Below are 12,744 nucleotides of genomic sequence, written 5' to 3' on the forward strand. Positions count from 1 at the left end.
CCTCCCTATGACTATGCCTTTGTCTTTATCACCTGAAGCAAGCAAGCGATTGCTGGTGCCTAATAAATTATCCCCTGTTGCTGTAAATAATTCCAAGTAAGGTCTTTCTGGGGTTTATAGACCTGCTAAATCTCAAACACTCCCAGCCATGTCTAGAATACTAGAGACTTTGTTATGGACTATAGGAACTATTATCACAAATATTGAGAAGCCTTGTTGAAAAGAGCCGAGAGAAGCCTTACGGAATAAAGTACTACCATGTCTTTGCCAAAGACCTGGGCCAGGAGTGGTTTGAAGATCCCATGCAGGCTTGAGATAGATGATTGGTGTGCTCGGGGGAATAGGGATTGTGTATTGGTAGGACGTGGGACCAGTAACTTGCTATATTTCCTCAGTATCTGTCATTATCTGCCCAAACGTTCCTTGAATCTAAACCTCATAATTTGATTAGACTTACGTTCATAGTCTCTGTTGGAATATTCCTTCTATGGTCATTCGATTTTTTTGCATTTACGTTTTATTATTTGTTTGTAAGTTGTCTTTTTGTTTTAATACTATGGTGCCTGCTGGCTATAGCATCTTATAAATAAATAAATAGCAACTGACTCCTACATGTGTCTCCCTCAATGGGAAGTGTCTTCCTGCAGGCACTTGGCTGGTACCCACGGAAGGCAGTGAGTCAATTCCCAAGAGGAGGTCAGGGTGCCCCAGTACAGCCCGGGCCTAGCGAGCCTGAGCGCATGCAGAGGCTGGACTCTGAGGCCCCAGCTGGACAAGGGTCCAGCAGGAGTACCAATGGAAAGTTATCAGGGCTTTGCAAGACAGTTGTAAGGGAGCAAGGGAGGAAGGGTCTTTATGCCCCCCATACATTCTGCATTAAATAAGTCTATTTGCTCATCCCATCTTGGGGAAATGTCCCCCTTAGAGAACCATGGGACAATACACTTAGATCTCTAAAAGGCCTCCTCTCCCCTCATCCAGCACCTTGCACAGTCAGCTCCGACAGCCCCCACCAGGTCCTCCCCTGTCTGCACCATGCCAGTCCCATTCTCATGGAAGCCCAGGCGCGAAATGTTGCAAATAAGAGAATGTATTCTTTTTCTTCTTCTGAGCTCTTTGCCCTGTGTGTGGCCGCAACAGATCTTGACTTGTGTATTCATCCATCTCCACAAATGTGCTCTCGCTCCTTGGCCCCCACCTTTAGAATCTTTGCCTGCACAACCTTTAGCCCCTCTACTCTCCTTTCATGTAGCAGTTGGTACAGACCATTCCCCACTGACCATCATAGATTGCCCCCACATAACTAATCCTGTGTGATCATATATTCTTTCTAAACTAACACCTCTCACTCAATTTGTTTGAACCACGAGGCAGTGGGACAAATACATTCTAGATCGAGCACCTAGATAAAGCACCTGGGGAGTAGGACCACTGTACCCTTTTTATCCACAAAGGCCTGGGTCAAGAATGTGTAAATACTTGCCCACAATTTGTGGGTGACCCCTCAGGCTGATATATGTTTTAGGTGCAACATGATTCTACTGCATGTCAATGGTTATTGTGTAGTTTAGCTTAGACAGAGTAATCGGGTCCTGTGGACCCAATCTGACATTCACCCTGCAGAGATGAGCCCAGCTGACCCACGTGCCCACAGGCCGCCCCAACCACAACAACCAATCAGAGCCTGAAGCAGTGTATTGTTACATAGTGGGCCATAGGTGCTCACCAATGAACAATGTTCTGTTTTACTGTATGCATTTGGCTTTATGTTGTACTGTTCATGTTCTTTTTAGCAGAGCGCTCTCAGAGCAGCAAAGTCCTCTGCATGCACCATTTTTACCTTATAAACCTATACTTATCTTGCAATCTTTCTCCAGGTCTTATACCCTACTGGGGTGTGTCCTTTTATTCTGAGTTTGGGTTTGTATTTTGGGGAATGGCCACCTTCACAGTCCAGGGTACATTGGGTTGGCATCACAGTGCATGTGGCCTTAACCGATCATCCCCCAGGGAGACAGAGTAACATGAGAGTACCATCAAACACAGCAGCTGAACACCCAGGCATATGGGAAGGCCATCATGGTGAGTCCTGGGTCCTGACCAGCTGTGGTGTTCTGGGTTAGCACCAAACAAGAACCAATCCTGAGTGCTCACCATGCTCATTCAGCCATGGCAGAGGACCCTGCACACCTCGGTGGTGGACCCAGCCCCTCCAGAGGCAAAAGCTATTAATGCACCACAGGAGGGCAGGGGTGCTGCCCCTGCCCTTGCTTGCCATATATCCAGGGCTAAGCTCTTAACACCTCAAGGCCAGAGCCTTGGGGTCTACCACTGCTATGGGTGCCTAGCAGCCGATTTAGGCGTGAGGGCCACCCGACCCCCCCTGTCCATTTCCCAGTTCCATGTGTGAAACTTCGAGCCAGTCCTGCTTTTTGATTCCAGTTGCATGCTGGGACGTGTAGTTCCGTTTGTCCCATTGTAAGAGTGGGCCTACAAGTCCCAGCATGCAGTGTGGAAACATGGGCGTAGGACATGGGGGGTCAGGGTGGACAAATCCCCCCACAATTTTAATTGGGGGGATGTAATGTCATGTATCCCCCCCAGAATATGTGTTTGGTGTGTCGTGCAGGGATCTGTTTTTGAAGTGGGGGAGCTGCTTACTATGTAAGCTGCCCTCTCCCCTCCCCAGCCCCCAAAGCATGGGGGGCAATACCCTGGGGGCAGATGGGTGATCATCTACCCCCAGGGAAGAAGGGCAAACAAAAAAAAAGATTTCATTTTTTTAAACATAGTTTTGGGTGGGGTGGGTGCGGGTAGGACCACTAGCCACTAGGGATTTTTGCAAGGGGAGTGACCCTCTCTCCCTCACCCTTGGTGGATGGGGGGTACCTTATGTAGCCCTCCCTGGGGAGAGATTTCTGCCCCTAGGAAAGGGTACATGAGATGCCCTCCATCCATTTGGGGTGGGGGGAGAAGCCACTGCAAATACTGGCAGAGCCACCCCTCCCAAGCCTCGGGCAGTATGTTTTGACCCCCCCGGGGGCAGATGGCCACACACATGTGCCCATCTGCCCCTAGGAAAGGGCAAACAAATATATATATATATATATATACAGAATTACTGTAAGAACCTACTTGAAGGATACATCTACAAATAAAATAAATGTTTTAGTTTCTGACTGTTACTGAAGAAAGCCATGTGGCCTAGATATGTCAGCAAAAGAAAAAAGAGTGAGCCAGACATGTGATGTCATCAGTGATGTCATCAATGACATTTGTGATGTCATCTTTGATGTCCTGGGTGTTAGTCTTAGCAGTGCACGGTGTGGCGCGAGTTATGGTTGCTTAGCTTACCATAACTGGCGAATTTCAAGGGTTTTTCGGTTTTACTTGGAACCATAACGTCCCTTTGACAAAGTTTTTCCACTGAATATCATAGGTTTTTAGCAGCACAACTTAACCACAACGTCCCTTTAACAAAGTTTTCACTGAATTTGAAAGGTTTTTAGCAGCACAACTTAACCATAACGTCCCTTTAACAAAGTTTTTTCACTGAATTTCATTGGTTTTTAGCAGTGCAACTTAATCATAACGTCCCTTTAACCAAGTTTTTTCACTGAATTTCATTGGTTTTTAGCAGCGCAACTTAACCATAACGTCCCTTTAACAACGTTTTTTCAATGAATTTGAAAGGTTTTTAGCAGAGCAGCGCAACTTAACCATAACGTCCCTTTAACAAAGTTTTTTCACTGAATTTCATTGGTTTTTAGCAGCGCAACTTAACCATAACGTCCCTTTAACGACGTTTTTTCACAGAATTTCATAGGTTTTTAACAGCGCAACTTAACTATAATGACTTTGACTTTATATACATGTCATATGGAACTGACTGAATCTCTTCTACTGTACTTGATGTCCGCAAACTCATTTAATGTTCGCGGACATGTTCGAAGAACAGTACCACTACCTAAAAACTTTGGGGGGTATGTTTGATTGTTATATCATAACATAGGAACATTTAACAAATTCAAAAAGGAGCACACAAGCACATTATATGTACTAATACATAAGAAATGTAACCCATATATACAACACACTAACCATTCATTTAAATGCACTATGTTCTAAAATTGAATATACCACAAGAAGATGAATTGGCTTCCAACATAATTACCTCACAAACACGACAGAACTGAGAACAAGAGCAGACCCACTGAGTACATAGGACATACCTTACCTGAAATAGTAAGTGTACTTAATTTTATTCATATATTTATAAACTTTCTGTATTAGATAAAAAATATATATTATCTTTTTTTTTCTCTCACAGAAATGTCTGGTACTCTGGAATGGCTAAAGGAGCATTTCCCACATGAAGAAATGTCACAAGATAGTGAAACTAATGGTAAACACTTTATAATATAAACCACTTAATTATTATTATTTTGTATACATTTAACATATATATATATTTTTTTGTACAGAGCATACCAAAATAGAAAATACTTCAGAAAAACCTGTTATGGATAACACTTTTCACAGTATAGAAGACAAAATGGATTTATTGTTGACTAATTTTAATAATTTGAAAACTTTTGTGGAAGATCATTTTAAACCAAAAGCCTCGTACTATTGCCCCACATGTACTTGTCCCTCCTCACCATATCCCAGTGAATTATCCCCAAACCCTCTCCATAACCCAAAACGTTTTGACTTCCATCCCTTCTTCACCTAAATAACAATCATGTTGAAACCCCTAATTCTCATGTTTTTGTTTCTGTTTCTGCCTCACCTTCTCTGTCATAAATTATTAATATATGTTAAATAAAGTTTAATTTTTATATTGTGTTGTAAATAGTTTCATTTTTTTTAATTAAAAAAACAATGTAGGTGTCCGTGGACAGTGCAGGTGTTCTGAAATGTTCGTAAATAAATGAAAATGGAGGTGTCCTGAAGAAAACTATACCTGTTTGTACTGTTCGCTAGCAAGAACAAACTATTCTAAGAACACACGCGGTGTCCTGAAATGTTCGTAAAAAAAAAAAATTAAAGTGTCCTAAGGAACACTATATCTGTCCGTAGTGTTCCCTATCAAGTTTAAACTGTTATAAGAACACAATTGGTGTCCTGAAATGTTCGTACGTAAACAAAAATGGAGGTGTCCTGAAAAACACTATACCTGTTTGTAGTGTTCGCTAGCAAGTTCAAACTGTTCTAAGAACACACGCGGTGTCCTGAACTGTTCGTAATTAAACGAAAATGGAGGTGTCTTAAAGAGCACTATACCTGTCCCTACTGTTCGCTAGCAAGTTGAAAATGTTCTAAGAACACACGCAGTGTCCTGAAATGTTCGTACATAAACAAAATTGGATGTGTCCTGAAGAACACTATATCTGTCCTTACTGTTCACTAGCAAGATTAAACTGTTCTAAGAACACACGCAGTGTCCTGAAATGTTTGTTTCACGTGTGACACATTTTGAATTAGTTCAGGACCCGCACAGTGTCCGTAGAACATCAACACGCATGCGCTAGCCAATCTCCGTGCAATTGGTGTCCTGCGGACAGGCGATTCCTTCGTGGACTTGTTCACGAACGGATCATATGACCGCGCCCATGCTGATCGCGTGTTCTGAATGCGGACACTGTTCGTGTCCCCGAACATATTAAAAGTACATTTTCAATTAATCCATAATATTTTTCAATAAAATCTCACAATGGCACAAGGCCTACATAGTAATCCTGAGTTTCTACATACCTTTTGAAACTTTTTGAACTTTTTTTTGTGTTCGATCATCCGCGGACAGCACACATGTCCGTGGACCGCGCACAAGCACCCCTATAAAAGACCACGCCCTAGAGCTTAGTCTCATTGTGTTTCTGGCTAGTCTTCAGAACACAGCGATTTTTACTGCCACCTGCAGATTACACCATCATCGAGATGGCATCCCTGGCTGCTGAACTGCCACCTGGTGCTGCACTTGCTTCAGCACCACCCCCACCCCCTCCACCACCACCACCTCCCCAAGAGCCTGAAGAGGGGAACAGGAGTGAGGATGCAGAGGAGGAAGAAGAGGATGATGAGAATGAGGTAGAGGAAATCCCTACTACAGGCACTAGGCGTGAGTCTTGGGTGTGGCAGTTATTTACCATTCATGGGAATGTTCTTAAGGCTTGTGTGGACTGTGTTACCTGCAATGAGTGCAAAATGATACTCAGTCGCGGGAAGCACGGTAAGTACAGCTTTGGGACCACTACTATGAAGCGACACCTGAGGTCATTTCACTCTGGGGCTATTCACAGGGTTGTACCTTGCGAAGAACGTAGCAGGTTGATTTCCTGTACTTCATTCTCTGTTTCTGATCCTGTCACCACAAGGACCACCTCTGTGGGACAGCGTCTTCGTCAAGCTGCCTCACAGGCCATACAGAATGCTGATGACCCTTACCTTTCGAGGGCCACAGTTGTATGTTTGTACTGTGACACAGTACTCTGCAGGGGGGAGCGACTTCGTAGTGCTTTTGAGACTATCGTCTCAGAGCACGAAAAGATCTGCTCACTACCCAAATAAAACCCACTTCCTCTCTCAGCTCGCCCTTTCTTATCCCTGTGGTTGGTGCCCCCCCCCTTTTCCTTCCTTTCCCCTCCTCTCCTAGATACAAAATATCAAAAATCAAAAAAAATAAGGCTCTTTTCAGAGCCGCCTTTCAAAGTTAAAAAATAGAAGTGAAAATAAATGAAGCAGGGCCCTTTGTATTATTTAGAAGTCCGCGGACAGTTCGCGAACATTTAAAACATTGGGTTGCTACCCTATCACAAACATTTCAATTTTCTCTGGGAGGAAGTGGTGGCTCTGAAAAGAGCCTTTGGGAGGTGTTTGTAAGTCAAAAATTATAAATGCTTAACACCTACTTCAAAATGGATGTTGTAATTCCAAAAAAGGTCGCAATGCATTTTGTACATTTCTCAGAAAAATCTGATTGCCACCATAAGTAAGATGGACTCCATCTTTGCGAAAAATGTTTGAGAGTTTCACAGTCCATTTGCAGTGCTGATCTATGATGATGCAGTTAGATTTAGAGGTCTTGAATGTGATTGGTGCATGGTCATGTGACTTCTTAGCTACATTCTATGAGGGAATGGCAGAGAGAGTGAAGTGGAAATGGTAGAAGGGCTGTTCATGTTACGATATGTCCGCGGACATGGCGGTAGTTCGCGGACATCGGGAGTTACATCCGGGGATTTTTGGGTTCAGAAGTCATGCAAATGAGAATGAGTACTGAAAGGGATTGGTCAGGAAAGTTTAGTGGGTGTGTTGTGCCAGAAGAGAGTTTGTCATATACTGTTTTTGCTGAGAGAACAACAGATAGCTATCTCTGTGTCTTTTAGGAAAAAGATTGTATGGATTTTGGGAGATTCATGGATATATTGGTTGAAGGTGCATGCAGAAAGCTGTGGGGTAGCTGTAGATCTTGGATTCCCACATGTGGAAGTACACTGGCATGGAGTACGTGGAATGAAGTGGTTGGACTTGCTACCTCTCTGTGCTACTTTGGAGACAGAGCAACATCCAGACATAATTGTAATTCATTGTGGAGGGAACAGTTTAGGACATGTGACTGGAATGTATCTGCAATTTGCTATGAAAGAAGGACTTGGGAAGGTTATGGACATGTTTCCTAATTCTCAAGTGATATTTTCACGGATTGCGCAGAGACAAATGTGGCTTCGTTCTTCTTCATTTGGTCCACAAATGGAAAAAGCAAGGCGCAATGTTGATAAAGCTGTTTGTGCCTTTCTAAAAGATTTTGGCATGTCTTCTTTTCACAATGAAAATATTCTGTTTCGTAGTACAAACATTTTTCGCAAAGATGGAGTCCATCTTACTTATGGTGGCAATCAGATTTTTCTGAGAAATTTACAAAATGCATTGCAACCTTTTTTGGAATTACAACATCCATTTTGAAGTAGGTGTTAAGCATTTATAATTTTTGACTTACAAACACCTCCCAAAAGCTCATTTCAGAGCCACCACTTCCTCCCAGAGAAAATTGCAATGTTTGTGATAGGGTAGCAACCCAATTTTTTAAATGTTCGCGAACTGTCAGCGGAATTCTAAAAAATACAAAGGGCTTCATTTATTTTCACTTCTATTTTTTAACTGTGAAAGGCGGCTCTGAAAAGAGCCTCATTTTGTTTTTGATTTTTGATACTTTGTATTTTTTTTGGTTTTTTATGCACGACACACTAGGAGAGGAGGGGAAAGGAAGGTGAAGGGGGGGACACCAACCACAGGGATAAGAAAGGGCGAGCTGAGAGAGGAAGATGTAGAGTGGGTTTTATTTGGGTAGTGAGCAGATCTTCTCGTGCTCTGAGATGATAGTCTCAAAAGCACTACGAAGTCGCTCCCCCCTGCAGAGTACTGTGTCACAGTACATACATACAACTGTGACCCTCGAAAGGTAAGGGTCATCAGCATTCTGTATGGCCTGTGAGGCAGCTTGAGGAAGACGCTGTCCCACAGAGGGAGTCCTTGTGGTGACAGGATCAGAAACAGAGGATGAAGTAGAGGAAATCAACCTGCTACGTTCTTCGCAAGGTACAACCCTGCGAATAGCCCCAGAGTGAAATGACCTCAGGTGTCACTTCATAATAGTGGTCCCAAAGCTGTACTTACCATGCTTCCTGCGACTGAGTATCATTTTTCATTGCAGGGAACACTGTTCGCACGAGCCTTAGGAACATTCCCATGAATGGTAAATAACCGCCACACCCAAGACTCACGCCTAGTGCGAGTAGTAGGGATTTCCTCTACCTCATTCTCATCATCCTCTTCTTCCTCCTCTGCATCCTCACTCCTGTTCCCCTCTTCAGGCCCTTGGGGAGGTGGTGGTGGTGGAGGGGTTGGGGGTGGTGCTGAAGCAGGTGCAGCACCAGGTGGCAGTTCAGCAGCCAGGGATGCCATCTCGATGATGGTGTAATCTGCAGGTGGCACCAAAAATCGCTGTGTTCTGAAGAATAGCCTGAAACACAATGAGAATAAACTCTAGGGCGTGGTCTTTTATAGGGGTGCTTGTGCGCTGTCCGCGGACATGCGCGCTGTCCGCGGACAGATTGAACACAAAAAAAAGTTCGAAAAGTTTCAAAAGATATGTAGAAACTCAGGATTACTATGTGGGACTTGTGCCATGGTGAGATTTTATTGAAAAATATTATGGATTAATTGAAAATGTACTTTTAATTTGTTCGGGGACACAAACAGTGTCCGCATTCAGAACACGTGATCAGCGTGGGCGCGGTCATATGATCCATTTGCGAACAAGTCCGCGAAGGAAGCGCATGTCCACAGGACACCAAATGCATGGAGATTGGCTAGCGTATGCGCGCTGATGTTCTACGGACACTGTTCGGGTCCTGAACTAATTAAAATTGCGTCACACGTGAAACAAACATTTCAGGACACTGCGTGTGTTCTGAGAACAGTTTAAACTTGCTAGCGAACAGTAAGGACAGATATAGTCTTCTTCAGGACACGTCCAATTTCGTTTATGTACGAACATTTCAGGACACCAATTGTGTTCTTAGAACAATTTCAACTTGCTAGCGAACAGTACGGACAGGTATAGTGTTCTTTAAGACACCTCCATTTTTGTTTAATTACGAACAATTCAGGACACCGCGTGTGTTCTTAGAACAGTTTCAAATTGCTAGCAAACACTACGAACAGGTATAGTGTTCTTCAGGTCTTCAGGACACCTCCATTTTCATTTACGTACAAACATTTCAGGACACCAATTGTGTTCTTAGAACAGTTTAAACTTGATAGCGAACACTACGGACAGATATAGTGTTCTTTAGGACACTTTCATTATTTTTTTTATCAACATTTCAGGACACTGCGTGTATTCTGAGAATAGTTTGATCTTGCTAGCGAACAGTGCGAACAGGTATAGTGTTCTTCAGGACACCTCCATTTTCGTTTATTTACGAACATTTCAGAACACCTGCACTGTCATCGGACACCTACACTGTTTATAAAAACATTTTTTTTTAAAAAACTATTTACAACACAATATAAAAATTAAACTTTATTTAACATATATTAATAATTTATGACAGAGAAGGTGAGGCAGAAACAGAAACAAAAACAGGAGAAATAGGGGTTTCAACATGATTGTTATTAGGTGAAGAAGTCTCATCAAAACGTTTTGGGTAATGGAGAGGGTTTGGGGATAATTGACTGGGATATGGTGAGGAGGGACAAGTACATGTGGGGCAATGGTACGAGGTTTTTGGTTTTAAATTGTCCTCCACAAAAGTTTACAAATTATTAAAATTAGTCAACAATAAATCAATTTTTTCTTCTATACTGTGAAAAGTGTTATCCATAACAGGTTTTTCTGAAGTATTTTCTATTTTGGTATGCTCTGTACAAAAAATAAATATATATATATATTACATGTATACAAAATAATAATAATTAAATGGTTCATATTATAAAGTGTTTACCATTAGTTTCACTATCTTGTGACATTTCTTCATGTGGGAAATGCTTCTCTAGCCATTCCAGAGTACTAGACATTTCTGTGAGAGAAAAAAAAAAGATAATATATTTTTTTATCTAATACAGAAAGTTTATAAATATATGAATAAAATTAAGTACACTTACTATTTCAGGTAAGATATGTCCTATGTACTGAGTGGGTCTGCTCTTGTTCTCAGTTCTGTTGTGTTTGTGAGGTAATTATGTTGGAAGCCAATTTATCTTCTGGTGGTATATTCCATTTTAGAACATAGTGCATTTATATGAATGGTTAGTGTGTTGTATATATGGGTTACATTTCTTATGTATTAGTACATATAATGTGTTTGTGTGCTCCTTTTTGAATTTGTTAAATGTTCCTATGTTATGATATAACAATCAAACATACCCCCCCAGAGTTTTTAGGTAGTGGTACTGTTCTTCGAACATGTCCGCGAACATTGAATGAGTTCGCGGACATCAAGTACAGTAGAAGAGATTCAGTCAGTTCCATATGACATGTATATAAAGTCAAAGTCATTATTGTTAAGTTGCACTACTAAAAACCTATGAAATTCAGTGAAAAAACTTTGTTAAATGGACGTTATGCTTAAGTTGCACTACTAAAAACCTAAGAAATTCTGTGAAAAAACTTTGTTAAAGGGACGTTATGGTTAAGTTGCGCTGTTAAAAACCTATGAAATTCAGTGAACAAAACTTTGTTAAAGGGACGTTATGGTTAAGTTCCGCTGCTAAAACCAATGAAATTCAGTGAAAAAACTTTGTTAAAGGGACGTTATGGTTAAGTTGCGCTGCTAAAAACCTTTCAAATTCAGTGAAAAAACTTTGTTAAAGGGACGTTATGGTTAAGTTGTGCTGATAAAAACCTATGAAATTCAGTGAAAAAACGTTGTCAAAGGGACGTTATGGTTCCAAGTAAAACCGAAAAACCCTTGAAATTCGCCAGTTATGGTAAGCTAAGCAACCCTAACTCGCGCCACCACTGTGTACTGCTAAGACTAACACCCAGGACATAAAAGATGACATCACAAATGTCATTGATGACATCACTGATGACATCACATGTCTGGCTCACTCTTTTTTCTTTTGCTGACATATCTAGGCCATATGGTTTTCTTCAGTAACAGTCAGAAACTAAAAACCCTCCAGCAACCCTGCTGAGCAACCGCCATGCTTTCCAGGTGATACTAACATTATTTAAAGCCAGAAGTCTAAAAGATAATAGCTTAATTGCAGCTGGAAATTAGCTCCTGGCATGATCAAAATGTCTTAACCAAGTGTGACATCATCCCATTCCTTTATAAGCAATATGTGTGCTCTCAAATTTCTTCATCCATTGAATTGAATTAGAAACAAGAGTTGTGTCTCTTGTGTAGGCATTAGGAAGGCAGTTGCCAGCCTCTGGCATAATGTGCCCATATTCTTCCAATATTGGCTAGCTGTTGCCCTCTTATGGCCAGGTAGAACCGTCATCCAGTCACTGGCAAATGCCTTTCCCCTGCAGACAGAAAAGCGGAAATATGAGGCCAATTCAAGACACGGAACAAATAGAAGTTAAGACAGACTGCAGCTGACTTTGCTGTGTTAGGGAGAATATGTTGAGTGTTGAAGCAAAGAGGTATGTATTAAGCAACAAAGCAATGAGACAAGGGAGAGGCAAAGAAAGGAGGGGCTCTTTGAATAATGTAACAGGGCAGAGGACCCATGCTCTGCCATCCTAGTAACATATGAGAGAATCAAATAGATCAGGCTTTGCAGCAAATGTTAAACGAGAAAGGAACAGAGTCCAGCTCTGCATTCAGAATAACAAAGGCAAAGAAAGGCTAGGCTCTGAAGCTAGCATGAGATGGAATAGGTGGGACCAGACTCATCTGAAAGGCTGGCCCAGCCCTCGCTGGGTGCTAGAGGTGCAGCCCACATAGCGGGCTGCCCCTCTGGCCACCCCCCTGGGTCCACATACATCCCACCTACTAAGCATCCCCCTGGTCTGCTACATCTGGGCGCGGACCTGGGGAGTGCTTATAAGGGAGTGGGCTTGCGATCGCTCATCCTCCTTGTTTGCAGTACGCACCCGCCCCCGGAGGACAGTCAAAGCAGCAACATCACACACCTGATCCCTATGCTGCTATAACAGGGCTTACTCAAAGGTACAAACAATATTTCCTCTTTCTTTGAAACCCCCATCTTTCCATTCCAAGAGAA

The sequence above is a fragment of the Ambystoma mexicanum genome, chromosome 7q (assembly GCF_040938575.1).
Source record: "Ambystoma mexicanum isolate Mex_15411 chromosome 7q, UKY_AmexF1_1, whole genome shotgun sequence".
Lineage (NCBI taxonomy): Eukaryota > Metazoa > Chordata > Amphibia > Caudata > Ambystomatidae > Ambystoma > Ambystoma mexicanum.